This window comes from Diuraphis noxia, unplaced genomic scaffold (genome assembly GCF_037042655.1).
Source record: "Diuraphis noxia isolate RWA-SAM2 unplaced genomic scaffold, SU_Dnox_SAM2 contig0001, whole genome shotgun sequence".
In the NCBI taxonomy this organism is placed as follows: Eukaryota; Metazoa; Arthropoda; class Insecta; order Hemiptera; family Aphididae; genus Diuraphis; species Diuraphis noxia.
The window spans coordinates 91,888,816-91,906,539 of record NW_028301711.1 but is presented as its reverse complement, the minus strand read 5'-3'; the positions used below and the strand labels follow the sequence as shown (position 1 = coordinate 91,906,539).

General features: G+C 27.2%; 1 long non-coding RNA gene and 1 pseudogene across 2 annotated transcripts; both read right to left on the bottom strand.

Annotated features, from left to right (window-relative positions):
* Window positions 1-231: 231 nt before the first annotated feature.
* Window positions 232-17,106, bottom strand: LOC149062462 (uncharacterized). Its single transcript, XR_016191176.1, has 3 exons — window positions 16,748-17,106; window positions 1,371-1,411; window positions 232-1,029 (listed from the first exon to the last, which is right to left on the bottom strand). It is a non-coding gene; the product is annotated as an uncharacterized LOC149062462 (long non-coding RNA).
* On the bottom strand, window positions 7,403-9,214 carry LOC149062463 (uncharacterized; annotated as a pseudogene). The gene is made up of 2 exons (XR_016191144.1): window positions 7,559-9,214; window positions 7,403-7,492 (listed from the first exon to the last, which is right to left on the bottom strand). The product of XR_016191144.1 is annotated as an uncharacterized LOC149062463 (transcript).
* Window positions 17,107-17,724: the final 618 nt, after the last annotated feature.

Below are 17,724 nucleotides of genomic sequence, written 5' to 3'. Positions count from 1 at the left end.
TTTTCACCTCTTTTTAATTTGAATACATTTTTTCCCTCGATTATTCGGACACTCGGTAAATCGAAAACCTCTATAAATCAAATTTTGAACTCAATCCCTTGAATTTCAAATTATCGAGTGACTACTGTATATAATGCTGATATATGATGTATGTGTGTATACTAGAATGTCTAGAATTGTACATATTATATATTATATAAAATAAATGGATATAAAGATAAACACGTCATATATACCGACGGTATGCACCTCGATAAGTAACAACCTTGTACTGCTTCATATAATATACGCGTTTAATAATAATAATAAATATAAAAGGAATTATTATATTATACTATAGGTATTATACTAGCCACTAGGACACTATATAAGTACATTAATAAAAAATAATAGTAGTAGGATATTGTATATTCCAACTACAAATGTTTCAATTTACAGAGAAGTCAAAACAGTTCAATTACCTAGGACAAATCTTCTTTTAGAGCAATATTCTGACGTCCCCTCGCGATCGCAACATTTATTTATAGCCATACTTGTAGACATTATTTCAAAGCAGAAGTATCACAGTTAAGCCCATTGATCTTTTTTTTTGAATTGCTTGTACAGGAAACAAAACATAATAAACAATTTTTTTGTGACTTTTTTTATTCACCTGCCTAATAGTATCTATTGTTCCAATATTTTGTGGTAATGATGGTAAGTGTTGACATTTCACGGGTGAGCTTTATCGTGCTTCATGCAATTTTGACATCCTTGAATTTACTGCAGTATTCACTTGTAATTTGTATAGAAATTTACGTGATTACAAGAGATTATCACTTGAAGGCCAAGGAATTTGACACCGTCTAAATTGCGTTACTATGCCGCACATCCCACATATATCGCAGATAATATATTGTTTTTTTGGCTTCGTTTGACATATTTATCTTCATGGCTATAAGTATAGCGTCTCAGCCCTCACTATGAAATTAAATACTTGTTTTCTTTTTTAAATTTTCTAGATGAGTTGCAGCCATCTGCCTTATGTACCTATTTACAAAATAGTAACATAACTATTATTATTCATTAGCATTTTAAAATACATATTTACATGCATCGTATTTTTAGAAAATTTTATTGACTGCTAACGGCCTGCTTTTAAGAAGTTCCCTAATCACTACTAGTCAATACGAAGTACACTGCCTAGTACGAGTGGTTATTTACGTTATAGTAGCCAGTAGGTAAATTTTCGTTTGTGTGAAAAGTAAATGCAAGCCTATCATCAAACGTCTAACTTCCTCACCCACATGACGCCACTACAGCCAAATGCCCAAATGCCAACAGTCACCCATGAGAACGTGTTATATGCTAAAAATATGAAAAATACTTACTTTTTTGCCCATCATACATTTTGATTTATTGGACAAGATTTCTGAAAACAGTGAAAACCGATTTTAAAATGTTATTAGCTTTTTGAATTTTTAGTTTTCGTATTTTTTTCTGTTGTAACAAATTTTTTATACTTGGCTGAATAATATCTGTTATTTTTAATTTAAATAATGTTACAAGTAAGTTAGTTGGTGTTAAAATAAAATAAAAGTGGGGAGAAATTGAAAAAGGGACATTCTATAAAGTAAAATTGTTGATAAATTTAAATCTGTAAAGTCTGACTTGTGGCTAAAAAAAAGTTGTGTAGTAAAAATAGAGTCACCTATATTTTGGCAAATAACAATATTTTCATTCATAATAATAAGTACAAACAAGTACCTAACAACAAAATAAAGCATAACTGATAATAACAGTTTTCATTTATTATTAAAAACATATACCAATGCTTAAAATACAAAATAGAGATAAGCCCAACGTTTTATAAAACATCGTGTCATTTTACAATTCAATGAGAAACAGTGAATAACAGTGAATAACATGATGTTTTATAAAAAGAAAATATAAAAGCACACGTACATTTTTTAAATATAAAATTAAAATATAGTTATAATTTTCTAGAGTAGGTACCTAATATCAACAATCAAAATGTATTATTAAAAATAAATAATTATAGATACTTATAAAATATATATATATATATATTAGTTTACCATCAGGTACTTATGATGGATAGAATGCGGCTCAGCTTGCAAACATTGAATATATATTTTTACAATTATTATTGAGTATAATTTATTTTAACCTTGCTTAAAAGTATAAGAGATTACCTAAAAGTATTAAAAAAAGGTATTTTTAGTATTCAAAAAAATAAAATAGGTATGTACTCGCATCAACAAAATACTTTTGTATCTCTGCCGTCACTCATAAATTTGGAAGATCATTTCGTTTTATACAATATGGTTACTGTTACTTAATGCTGAAAATAACATTAATCACAAAATTGCGACCGTGTTCACTCGGATAAAATGCATGGCTTGTGGATAGGAACTTGAAGATATCGGAGCGAGGTTTGGTGCCGTTATAGCGTACCTACTAGTGTGTATAATATATACGTAAGTCGTAAACACTTGTCGACAAAGGGGCTTTTTACGATAAGAGACATAATTTTTATCTGCTTTTGCAACGTACGAGTAATAAATATTTTTTAATCAACATTATGCAAATAGTGATCGAGGTTGTTATTAATTTAATATTATTCATTTAGAGACTATATATAGAGTGTATGGTATGTAAAATAAATTACCTATATATTTCTTTTTTAGTAGTCTTATACGTTGAAGGCCGAACTCAACTCATTACAATTTTTGATGATATATATATATATATATACAGTATAACCAACTAAATTATGATAAAAACACTAATACACAAAAAACTACCTATATTTGCAAGTATAGCTGAGGTAATTATTCTTTTAATATTATTTGTCTTGAGTTTATGGTATACAGGAGACATATTGTATTTTATAATATGCACGTTGCACGTAACCTTATATGATAAACAAAAGAAGCCATTTTTGCCCGATGCAGTGAAGGTATTGTATTAATTTGCAGACGTCTTAAATTACGAAACACGTGTAGTGATAGTATCTATAGCCCTATATAGGTAGATTAAAAGGAAAGATATAATAAGGCGCAGAACCAGTGTAATGAAATATGAATTAACAGTAGCCAGCAGGCATGTAGTTAATACAATTTCATATTTAATTTAGTAGTGTTACAGTCAGTAGATATATAACACTAAACATCAAAATATTGAACTTAAATGCTATATATAATAAGTACATTAAATATATCTTATTCTCTATTTTTAACTGAACAAATATAAACATATTATTATGCTATGAAATTAATGAATCTATATATTTTAGCTTATCGAATTCTAATGGTGAGTAAAGAAATAACGGTTTCTAATTTGAACAGTATAAATTTAAATAAAATATACACTTAATATGTATTTAGTGTTTTCTAAAGTTTATTAACTATTTATACGTTTATAATACAAAATACAAATCGATCAAATATATTGTTTAGACATCACATTGCAGAAAACAGACTATTTGCTCTAATATTTTAAAATTTTAAATACTTATACACATTTATTACACATTTACATTATAGTTTATAGGTACAAAGCACAAAACGTGAAAAACTTGAATATTATATATAATACATATACCGATATTACATTACATACCTACATATTTCTCACATACTCACATTTTGTCATTGGGGAAATAACATAATAGGTTATAACTTATAAGTACTTGCATTATCATCATATTGATGAATCGAGACACAGTACCTATTTTGTTTTATTCACACCGCTGTGCTTGATTCAGCATTAATGGTATAAGTTAAAGTATAGTAATAAGTTATTAGGTACTAATAACTTAACTTAAACTACAGCACTACAGCAGTTACACAGAGTGTAATTATAATAATTAAGATACAAATAAATTAATATACCTACTACAACAATATTTGTGGTATCTGTGTATTTTTGAAAATTTAAATGTTTACGAGTGTCTCTATTACCATTTTGTCATTGAAAGATTTGTGATTTATGTACACATATATATACTAGCTATGTCTACTATACGCACAGTCCATTAAATATCAGTGAAAAATATTTATAATTATTATCGTGCTATTCATAAAATTCAAAATTCTGATCGGTTAAGTACAGTTTGAGGAGGTTTAATTAAAATAGAAAAATTAAAAAATAAGACCTTAAACATGTTTCATGTATTTCCTTGAAAACACCTACCATATTTTAGTTTTTAAACATTATAATTTTATATTTTTATTAAATTGTTATTACTTATACAAGTTTATAAATTAAATGAAGTGTAGGTAGGTACCCTAATTTTTTTTATAAATTTAATCTGTTTGTTGGTTGTTTTTATAAATCAGTGAGGAATGAAGTATTTAAATACCTAATGTAAATTGTAATATAACATAATGTAATGATATTTTACGCAAATTATAATTTTAATAATGTACTCAATAGTCAATAGTATGATGCATTTAGCATGATCACCTGGTCTTATAGAAAAATACTGACCGTATATTACTTATACAGTATAAAATATAAATAATAATTGTTTGCAGTGTTTTTGTAGTACATTAACTATTAAGTCATTAAATGTTTCTATTCCTCTTTACATGTTGCATGTGTAATAGGTGGCTAATAAGAGGTAGTCGTGACATGATCGTTGTTAGTTGTTACGACATAGATAAGTGATTTATCCCATCGAATTGATTGCTGCGAAGTAAAAAAGTGGGAGTCTTGTGTAAACTAGTAAACTATTTTACTGTTAGAACATAACAAAAAAATATTTAAAAATACAAATACTAGTGATTGAGAAATTTTAGTAAAAAATAAATAAATATTTCATTGCCCTCGATTAAACTAATCTAACTTAACCTCGATTTTTTTTTATCAACGAGTCTTCACTATTTTGATGAATCTCCAAAAGTAAAAAAAAAAAAAAGATAAATAATATATTATATTCAATATTTTAAAGAATCTATTACCGGAACTGAGTCTGCACAAAATAAAACATAAAAACCACATATTATCATCCAATCTGTCACTACTCATAATGACGTTTCTGTCTACCACGACTATAGATCGGTAAAAAAATTGTCATCGTTGTGCAACCATTCATATCTATAGCCGTGCCTCATACGTACAAGAGTATATATAATCAGATTTTCGCGCTTGTGTATCAATTGCTTTGGTGCAATATAGTAAATAAATATTATATATTAAACATTTATACATATGTATATACTAATTACCGACTAATAATTTCGAACAATTTTACGACCTTTCGTATTCTTCTAAGTCCTATGAACAGCTATTGCATAATTTTAAACTTTTTTCAATAACAAATCAAAAAGCAATTTTACCCACTTATCCCAATTCAGAGTAAAATAAATATGCATTGAATTGCACTTATTTATCGACATAACATAACATGATGTGCTTTATAATACAATAAATAAATAATTTCCTGTCAGCCGTCCGGCATGGTTTAATATAATAAAATGTTTGAATATCATATAGAACCGAGTATAGAACTTTTTGTGGTCAAGTCTCATGCGTCCTGAATTCAAAATCAAGAATCGATATGTAATATACGAGTATTCGGTAGGATATAGGTATGTTAAATTGTCATCGTACATATTGTATTCGTGTTGATATAAATTGGTGCGTGTATGCGTTATTGAACTATACGTCTATACATTTATTATTATACATAGTTCCTACATAAAATATTATGATACACTATTATTGTGTTTGTGTAGTATAGACTGTGACATACACTGACAGTGTCAAATTGACATACCACGCAAATGTAGGCGGTTTATTTCTGTTGTTTTTATAGTATTATCTGACATTTTTTGGCCGTTTTGTCGACGCCTTAATATAATTTTCTAACGTGAACATATTACATTTACCTCAATATGAAATGGAATATGAGGTTTTAATTTATCATTAACATGATAAAAGGCTAATTACTAGCACTATATAATAGTAGTTACTTATACCTAATCAGGCCCGGATTGAACCGGCAAGCAACCGAGAAAATCTCGGTGGGCCGCGTACAAATTCAATATCAGTATTATATCAAACACTGATATAAACTAGAATAATTTAAAATTATAATATAATGTATTTTATCTATATACAATATAGGTACCTACGTTGTATAATCATATAAATATATTATATATATATAAAATCAAATCAAATTTTAAACTTATAGTTATAAAAAATTGATTAAAAATCGTCATACTACTCATACTCAGTGGCGTCATTTCAAATTTTGAAAGGGGGGGGGGCAAAAATTTTGACCGGCCCATAGGCCACAATTTAAAAAAAAACCACTCGCTAACAATTACATTTTTATCTCAGTACAAACAGTCTTCTTACATCTTACACAATTATATATATACTAGTTAGTTATCTGTGATAACTGTGGTTACTTTAGGCATAAATAACACATTTTTTTTGAAAGATAACAATGACTAATTAATACATAGGTATATAAAATATATTATGTAGAGGGGATACCCTATATTACCTATTAGTATTTAGCATTGAGTAATTAATATATGCTCAATGCTATTAGCTACTATATGATGACATATTCCAAGGGGAATTTTACCCCAATTTATGTCTTATTTGCACCAAATATGAGTTAATGGTATTAACAAAAAATAAAATAAAACATACAATAATTTATTGTGTATTTATCATTAATAAAAGTTTTTTAAAAGTTGCTTAAATGCTAGGCAGTGACAGGATATCTTCTTGTTTTCATAGATCCAAATATATCAACAGCTTGATTTAAATTTATCAGTGAAGCTGTTTCCTTCTCCACTGCAGATATCACTAATAAATCACTCTGCCGTTCATCGGGTTAGGTAAGTAAATATTTTATACGAGTAGCGGCCTACAGGGAAGGCGGGAAACCCGGTATCCCACTCGTCCAGTCCACTACTGCACATACAGAATACAGATGCCAGATACCTTATAATTATTTACGTGTTAGTAGGAGCCACGAATCATGGTTATATTCTATTTAGCAATGACATGAATGTTATGAATCATTTTTGCGGGCTTGTGGCCCAAAACTAGCACCATATACCCGGCCCGGGCCGGCCAAGTCGACCGGCCCGATAGTAGCCCGCTAATGACAAGGGGGGGGGGGGCAAATGCCCACCTTGCTACCCCCCCCCCCCCAAATGACGCCACTGCTCATACTTAGACCATGATTCATGAATGATGACTGATGAGCAGGGCTCGGAAGTTGTGGCACTAAAAATGGTAATTTTTAGCTCCTTAATAAGCACTAAAAAACTCCAAAATATGCGCTATAAATAGCATGAAAAATCAAAAAATATGCATTTAACTTGAAAAAATTATAATTATAAATTTATTACAAAAAAAAATGAATATACTGTTACATAATTATTATTTATTATACTGTTTTATAAAACGTTTATGTTCATTGACGGTTCAGAGACTGGCTGGACTGGTTGAATTAAAACTGTTAACAAACATGTTAAATTATTTAATTATGTGTGCTTATAATTAAATTAATTCATATATTTACCCTGGGAATTACACTGGATTATTAAATGTTTATTGGTGCGTACTTATAAAATACCAAGTCATTACAGTTTAGATCTTCAGGTAGCCCGTCTAGATTTTCAGATGTTTCACCCGTTAAAATATTAGATATTTGTATTAAGGCCGACAAACCATGATTTTTTTCAAGAACTTGGTGTAACTTTTTGTTCACAGCTCTCCCATTCTGATCCCTCAAAGTTTCAAAGCTTCTTTTTATATATTGAACTACTTTAATGGACTCGGACAATGGTATATTTTGCTGTTGTAAATTATCAATAGCCATAGTTAATTTAACAAAGTTTGATTTAATGTACGTAAGATTATTTTCTAAACCAGGTTTTACAATATAATGTTGTGCATCTCTTATACTGATTGCTTCGTCTTTATCTAACATAAAAATAACATGGTGTATAATCTTGAAATTTTCACAATAATATACTGCGGCATCAATCCAACTTCCCCAGCGGGTGAGAATTGGTTCTGGGGGTAAGCTTATGTTTGGTGCTTCTGTTTTAAATAGTAGTAAACGACTTGGTGCTTTTCTAAATATTTTTTTCACTCGAAATAATTTTGTCGACAGTACTAAATTGACCTCTTACTTCTTCCGCGACCCTGTGGAGCCCATGAACTGCACATGTTACGTGAATCATTTTTGAGTAAAACGATTTCAGAACTTGACCCGCTTTGACCATGTAAGGTGCGGCATCGGATAGAAACAAAAGCACGTTATCATGGTGGATACTACCTGGCCATAGCATATTCATTGATTTATCAAATAGTTTACATATGGTAGAATGGTTAGCTTTATCCAACTCATCAGAATTAAGTAAAAAAATTTCACCTGAACAATGTTCTTCAAGAGTACCAACAATTACATTTGCGATGAAACGACCGTCGATATCAGTGGTCTCGTCAATACTGACCCAAATCATTTTGTTGGAAATTTTTTCTCTGATAGCATTCAAGGTCTCCGTGTAAATATCGTCTACATATCCTTTGCGTAATGTGGCCTCACAGGGAATTTCATTTTTTGTATATGTTTCTAAAAATATTTTAAATTTTGGGTTTGATAGTTTATTTAACGGAATGTTTGCGGAGATTAGAGCTTCACACAAATCTCTATTAAACGATGATTTTTTAGAGATATTAACAGTCATTAATTGTTGTTGTTTTCTTTGTGTTTGTTCTTTACATCGATTAATGCCCTTGAGATGTTTGTCAGTTTTTAAATGTTGAGACACGTTATATTTTTTATCAGAATTTACTTTTGTTTCACAAATTTTACAAAATAAAATACTCGAATCAATTTTAAAAATATCGGAACCGAATTCATCAACATAAAAACGAAGGCGATTTAATAATGCTTTTTTTTCTTTAGGCATTTTTAATTGATATTAAAATACGTATCTAGATTTACGATTTATTTCACGACGACAAGGTTCGACAACGGCGGAATCGGGAGTACTAAAATTAAAACTATAAAGGATAAAGTATATACCATACAGACATATCTGTAATCGTATTTAATTGTTTTGATAATCTATTGCAATGATACAATAAGGGAATAACACTGACGTCACGAACTATTAATACATCGGACCGTCGATGAATTGTAGAACGGTAAAAACATGAAATATTATTCGCTTTATTTCCAATAATTTGAATATTTTTAAAAATATAACCAAATAAAATCGTTATTTTCAACTAAATGTGGTTATTTTCCAAATTATCTGATAATATAACCAAAAATAGCACTAAAAACCTTAAAATGGCAAAATAGCAATAAAAATCATAAATATGCAAAAAATGGCAAAATAAAATTTCGTGTATGACATCAGATAAGTGTGAAACATATTTGTATCTTACTTTGGGTGTTCTAGGACAAACCAAAAAAAATATGCATTTGCCACAACTTCCGAGCCCTGCTGATGAGTATAAAATGAAATGTTTACAAATTGCATAAATCCAGGCGATCTATATTATATCTTATATTATCTATATTATCTATTATATTTTGCATTTTTTTAAATAATATAATTGAAGTATACTAAGTAACTTGTAATGTACCTATTGAATAGGTAATTTGTAAATGTGCTTTAGAGAAACAATTTGCTTTTTTAAAGCACACATACTAAAAGAGTGATCATAAAAAATGTTTTTCGAATGGGTCGATACTTTTTTGAGGGCCGGTAGAAATTTAAAATCTCGGTGGGCCGAAAAGTCTCTATCCGGCGCTGTACCTAATGAAAATATTGTTTTCTATATGACTATATTAATAGAAAAAAACAAAAAAAATTGCAAATCATAAGTATCTATGAATAGCTCATAAAGTTACAATGGTTAGAAAATTATATCGTATATAGAAAATACTACCTAACATAACATTCGATGAAAATCAAAAATATCTACGATTGTCGGTTACCTATAGGTATTAGTTTTATAATAAACAAATGAGAAAATGTTAGAAAAATTTAATAATTTATTTTGTTGTTGAATAAAGTCGAAATTATATTATGTAGAATTTTGTAATTTTAAAATCTTAGGTATAAAAAGAAACAATTTTTATACATTTCTAACTCAAAATAATTTGTTAAAGTTCATAATTTAAAAAAAAATTTGTCAAATTAAGTTCGACTTTTGTTTAAAAATTGCTTTAATTAAAACTTATGAAAAATATTAAATTTACAGGTTTTTTGATTGAATAAAACAATTTTTATCCAGAATAATGAAAAAATGGCGGGTAAGTCGTGGATGTCGCTATGCTGTCACTAGGTTACAAGTGGGTTACTGACTTACTGTTATGAATGGAATTAAATTTGAATCCAATGATATTATATTATTGTATACGATAAACGATTCTGAGCGAAGACGGTTTATCTGTCTAGGATATTATAATATAGATTATTAAAAATTTTCAAATCTTAGATTTAAAAAGGAAAATTTTTATGAATTTCTAGTTTAAAATAATTTGCGAATTTTCGTAATTTTCGTGATTTTTACATAATATGTTGTCAAAATTCAAACTTTGAATGCTTATAAAAAAAAATTGTGACTACGCATTTCTTTTATTTTTCGATTTCTATTGTAAAAATATATTATGAGCCTTGAATTAAATTTTCAAATCTTAGATATAAAAGGAAAATTTTTATGAATTTCTAGCTTAAAATAATTTGTGAATTTTCGTGATTTTTACATAATATGTTGTCAAAATTCAAACTTTGAATGCTTATAAAAAAAAATTGTGACTATGTATTTCATTTATTTTTCAACTTCTATTGTAAAAATATGTTAGGAGCCTTGTATTAAATTTTCAAATCTTAGAATTAAAAAGAAAAACTTTTATGAATTTCTATCTAAGATAATTTGAACATTGCCGTAATTTTTACGTACTTAGTTGAAATTTGAACTTTAAATGCTTATAAAAATAAATCTTGCCGACGTATTTTTAATATTTTTTACTGCTATTGTTACAATGTGTAAGAAGCATTGTATTAAATTTTCAAGCTTTTCTACCGAACAAATAAATTTTTATCGATATTTATAGAAAAAAAAAACTAAAAAAGTTTAAAAATTAAGAATTTTTCACTTTTGATCTCCACAAAGTTCCAAATAGATTCACTTTCTGATTGAACGAGGTACTGAAGTCAAAAATCGAAGAACTTTTACTGCCCCAAAACGTGATGACAGACACAAAAAACAAAAAAAAAAAAAAAACACACACACGCATCATGGTAAAATCAATACATTCATCACTCCGCTCAGAATCTAAAATGTGAATGGAAAAAATAATCTAGAATTTAATTTGCCCATAATAGCTCAAAAACTGTCAACATTTTACCATTTAGAAATGAACAATGGCTAATATAAACATTTGGTTAAAATGTCAAGTATCTACAGTTTTTGTTTTTAAGTTATGCCAATAAAATGTTTTGGTTTATATAAACCAGTTTTTCCTTAAATTTTGTTTTGTTTTTCCCGACGCATTTAAAAACTACTGAAAGGAATTTTTTATACTTCAGGCCTTTTCAATTCACTGACTCAATTTACTTTATCTGCACTAGAAGCGAGATACTGAATTTGAAAATCAAAGCATTCTTTCAACTATCATTGACCATTGTGTACATAATAGCTACAATAAATAAAATATTAAAAACTCACGTCATTGTAAAATTAATACATTCATCCGTTTAGCGAATCTAAATTACAAATATTCATTAACAATATAGGTATTACACAAACTCCATATAATATATTTCTTAAAATTTTTTGCTTATTTCCTATGAGCAATTAATAAGTGTTAAAGCTTGTATAAAAGGTAAGATATTATATTCTTAATAATCTATGTAATATTATTTAGTATATACTAATTATTATGGTAATATGTATGTAATAAGCGTAAACTTGAATACTTGATATATTCTAAATATTAAATATTATTTACCTTTATTTCTTACAGAATTAAACTAAGTGATTCTTTTCTCATTATTTTTAATTTTTAATGTAATAGAATTTTAATTTCATATTTTAAAGTAGATAATTTTTGTATGTATTTTTATACATAAAAGTTACGATGATCACTTTATTACGCAAGTGGCAAGTTATAAATATTTTAAGTTTTGATGAGTTTAGTATGGTCCTATATTTTACAGGGTAATTACAACTCCACTCCGCTGAAATTTTAATTTTATGTTGTTATTCTAAAACTTTAAACTATCCGTAAAATGTTCATTTTATCATTTTCTATACATGATTACATTTTCAAAATATTTTGATTGTTTTTGAGTTATTTATAGACATTTAAACACCATACATTATAGTCCATAAATGATTTATCAGCTTTGATTTTATGATAATACATAATATGCAATTTAGCGTTTACATTATATTAGTTCTATATTCCTACGTAGTACAATATAAGGTATAACAGACGTCAGACACCAGTACGTATGCTAATATTATATGCGTATTATAAATTACTTATTATTAATATTGTATGTTAATGCATCATGCATGTATATGTGTACTACCTTGTTTATAATATACGTGTCAGCATATAAATATAGGACACGTATACAAACATGAAATTATTGGATACGATTCTTTTTATTAATAACCTTATCGTACTTATCCATTAAACAACACACATTGACCACGTCGCATAAAAGCATCTGTTATGCAGACGCAGTACACAACAATAAATTCCACTCGCCGCTCAGTCAGTCACAACAGAAGAACCATATAATACTTACTTATTGGCACGTGGTGTATGATAATAATATATTAAATAGGGTGTTTTTTTAACGTTGGTACCTAAAATAACAACTGTATAATACTCATTTTTATTTTTCACAGTTGACATTTATATTTAAAAAATAAAAAAATAAATATATATATAGGTACCATTATTTTGATAAGATTGACAATAATGTCAAGTGAGATCAGTAGTAGATACTAGTTACATCTTATATACAAATTGGTATCTATATGGCCAAATGGCTATGTGGGGATCAGATGGCCCAATGGTTTTTATGTTTTAAAAAAAAAATGTTATGAACTATAATATTTTTTAGTAGAATAATTTAGATTTTTATATTGTTATTATCTACAACTGAAAATCAGAACTTATCCAGATGGACCTATGATATTGAATACTATATGAGCTAGTCATTAGTACTGTCATCGATATGACATGTTGATAATTAGTATAAATAAGTACATTTTGCAAAAATACATACATATTAGATCATATTATAATTGCAATAAAAGTGTATTATAGTTCAATAATGATTTATTTAGTGGCATAATTTGGGGGTGGCATGCTGGACATTCCCTCTCTCTTATCATTAGCGGGCCACTGTCGATACGGATATGGGTTGCATAATAACATTTCAAATTATTTCATTATCTTTAAAATAAATTTAAATCAAGCTGTTGACATGTTTGGTGCTATATGAAGACTAGAAGATACCCAGTTAATGCCAAGCATTTAAAATTTTAACTATTTAAGTAACACTTTAAAAACATAAATTAATAATAAATATTTAGTAATTTATTGTATGTTTTGTTTTATTTTTTGTAAAAACATTTATACTCACATTTGGCGTAAATAGGATATCAATTGGGGTAAAATTATAATATATATATATATATGTATATACTAATTCACTTTTACTATATTAATATATCTGTAAGATAATTTTGTAAATTTGTGCATCTTCCTCCTCCCACCCTTCATAAGAAAAATCTGAGCACGCCATCACCGCTGGTAAAACTAATGCTATTATAATTATTAATAGTAATACTTATAATTTATATTATTCATATTATGATATACATAAGAGGCTGATCGACCGCATCTAGATCTAGTCTACCCCGCGAGTCGATCGTAGGTAAGCAATGATTTTTCAGTTATCATTGAATTAAAATTTAACACATTAGTACATTACCATTACAGTGAAATACTTAATGGCGGGGGGCACTAGACACCTAGATACTACATATATGTACACTAGAAAGTTATAGCACGCTTTCTAATAATATAATAGTATTTTGTTTTATTCAATTTTATAACTGCATCTAAGACGGTAGAAAATTTAATTTATATCTACAAATTACAATCTTAAGTTAAAACAACTGAAGTAATATTTGCGAAGATTGGTGTGTCCACACTTGCACAATATAATATACCTATATATGTATATAAATTATAATCATAGTTATTATAGATATACCATGGTCGTTTAGTACCAAAGTTAATTATGTAAAAAGGTATAAATGTATAATGTATAGTGTATACATTGTTATGACTTATGAATAACAAAAAAAAAAGGTAGGGAATACATTTTGTGAGTATAAATTGCTATTATTTTTGATTGATTTAAATTGTCCAGAGACTGGTTTGATTATCTTGCAAGGCTATGTAATAAACAGTGAGCATTGAGCAATATACTACACAATAAATAATAACATAATATAATATGTTACATAAATATATATTATTATTTATTGTTAACATGTAAACATAATAATAAAATATATATTATAAAGTATACAATTTATAGTATTTACTATTTACTCATATATCTATCTAATATAGTAATATCCAGGGCTCAGATTTTATAGCATTTGCTAGTTATTATAGGATAGAGATAAAAATAGTAGAGTGAGCTATAAATTTGTTTATATTTGTATATATTTATTTGCACCAGGTACTCCAAACATGTAATTTTATAATGCTATTTTTTGCATATTTGAAGTATTTTAGGTTTTTAGTGCTATTTTTTGTTAATTTACGTTATATAACATTTTATTTTGTATTATCATAAATCTAGTTTATATTGGGTGGTATGAAAATTAAAAAATGTATTTTTTTTAACACTTAAAAAAAAACACCCACATTTTGCCCATATCACACCCATATTATAAATGTACCTATTAATTCATAAATAATCTTTAGTTAATAAAATAATAAATATAAGTTTTTTTTTAATTTTGAACAGAATACATTTTTATTTTTGCTATTTTTCATGTTTTTAGGACACATTATAGACCTTATTAAAACAATTTTTAGGTCATATTATAGCACACATTTCATTAATTTTTAGTGCTATAAAATCCGAGCTCTGGACTAATATCTATATCTTCAAATATTTAATGTTTTATATCTTATGCTGCGTGAGATTACTTTCATTCAGTGACTCTCAAATTGTCTCCCAAACATAGTTAAGTAACCTTTTTTAAACTCTAGAAGGTATCTATACCCCAAGTCCAAACGATATATTATATATATGTAGTCTACTCGAATTTTCTCAATAGCATGCCTAGATCATTAATTAATTACATCGATACTTGTACACGTACTATTACTGATTAGTTTATCGATTTCCGTATTTCCGTAAAAACAGGAAACAGTATTTACAAGACAGATTAATTTGTCAATTGCAATTATCTTGTCGATCACCAAGGGCGTATTAACGAATAGGCCAAGCAGGCCTGGATTCACAAGTACCATAATTTTAAGTTTTATAAGGGGCGCTGCAATTTATTGAATTTTAGAATGTTCAGAAATATTGTTCGAAGTCTGCCGCAGTCGGCGGCCTCGTTAAATTGATGGTTTGAAAACAACAAATTTGTCCAGAGTGCTCTTATAATATTATATTAATCTATTTCTTATTGTTTGTTATTAGATATTATACCTGATGACGAATACGGTGAAATCATGAGTGGTAAAAATGTAAGATGCATTATCAAAGGAATTATTTTTTTGTTATAATAGAGAGTTTGACTTCACGTTTAAAAATTAGAAAAGAGTTTATACGAATCGTAAAAAATTACGGCTATAATATTGCTCGGAGAGGTTGTAAAAATATTGCAAGCCATTTTGCTTTTAATGCGACAAAATATTATAGGATGAATGTAACAATTTTAAACGTATACCTACTTTTTACTGAAGTGTCGATTGATTCATCATTTCAAATCTTTTATAAAAACAAATGATTACAATGATATAATTTTCCTAATACTTGTTCACTGAACTTACTTTATTGTTCAGGTAGCATTCTTTTTCTACTATCAAATGCATAAAAAACTGTTTGATGTCTACAACAGGCAACAGCATCAAGTCGTTTAAATGTATTATGTATTATATTAAACAAAGAAAACGAACTTCTCTAAAGCTCAGAATGTTCCAATAAAGCTACTGAATTCGCTATTAGCAAATCCAGAAAAAAATTAATTTAAGTTTGTATTTTATGTAAATGTAAGTAATTAATAATTAATAAAATAAATTCTTAGTTATTAAAAAACTAATTTTTGTTCTACTTTATTTGTTTTTATATGATTTTTTTCATATGCAATTTATTGAATGTAAAATAAATGGTCAAAAAAGAATACAATTTTTTAATAAGTGACTGCAAAACTTCCGTTTGGTTTGTGAACAAAAATAATAAACATAATAAGGGCGCCTAATTTCTTAAAATGCTAACGAATTCTGATCAGATTGTATAAATTAATTAAGTCATATAAAATTATTAAATACAAGTTCTAAAACTATTTAGATATTATTTCTATAAATAATATATCAAAATGATTAATAATCATTGATTATAGCTTTAGGTATTTTGCTAAAAATAAATAATAATAATATTCTATGAACTAAATAACGAATACATACGCAGAAGCCAGAAAGTCTCCATGAATGACGAATAGTTCTTACTTTCTTAGTCATGAAAATCGAAAATGTCTACATTCATAATTTTCAACACCAATATTCTTTTTTGTTTTAGCTGTAATACTTATGAAAACAAAATTTCGTTTTTTTATAGATTTATTAATGCATAGTTTGCAACTATTATTTATTTAAAAAAAAAAAAACATTTCAAACACTAGTCATTACTGCGCTAGTTTTAAGTTTTAATCCAATTATGTACCTATTTACGCACTACAAAATTCAGTATACTATATAGTGAATAGTGATCGAAAAAATTAGCTGTTTTTGTAAGTGACTTTGCCAAAACAAATATAGTTAAAGGCATTCTTGCCAGAACACGACAATTTATTTAGAAACAAGATAATATTATCAACCTTCTATGCAATAATAAAAATAACATGATATTTTATTTTTAGTATTTATCTACATTATTAATATTTTAATCAACGAAAAACAAAACAATTATTATAATAAATCCAAGTAATTTATTTTTATTAATGTGCCGTATATTATAGTCATCTGAAATAATAAAGATGATTATTTCCATACCTATATAATAATATCATAGCGTGTAGTGACGCATTGAATCATTATTATTATCGTTTTATGACTTGACATATTATTAGTTTCATTTGATTAATTAATAACCAATAAAATCATTCATGCGTAAAAATCCAAACAGGAATGAAAGTTATTTACCTTTTTTTATTACATATTATTAATTATAAAGTTGAAAAAGTGGTATTTATAGATCAGATACAGTAGGTATGTAGGTATAATATGTTATACTTATACGTTATACCATTGAGTATAGATAGTATATATAGATAGATATGTATAGATATATATGTATATATATATATATATATATATATATATATATATGTATAGATAGATACTATCTATACTCAATGGTTATACGTAAGATGTACAACTAGCAA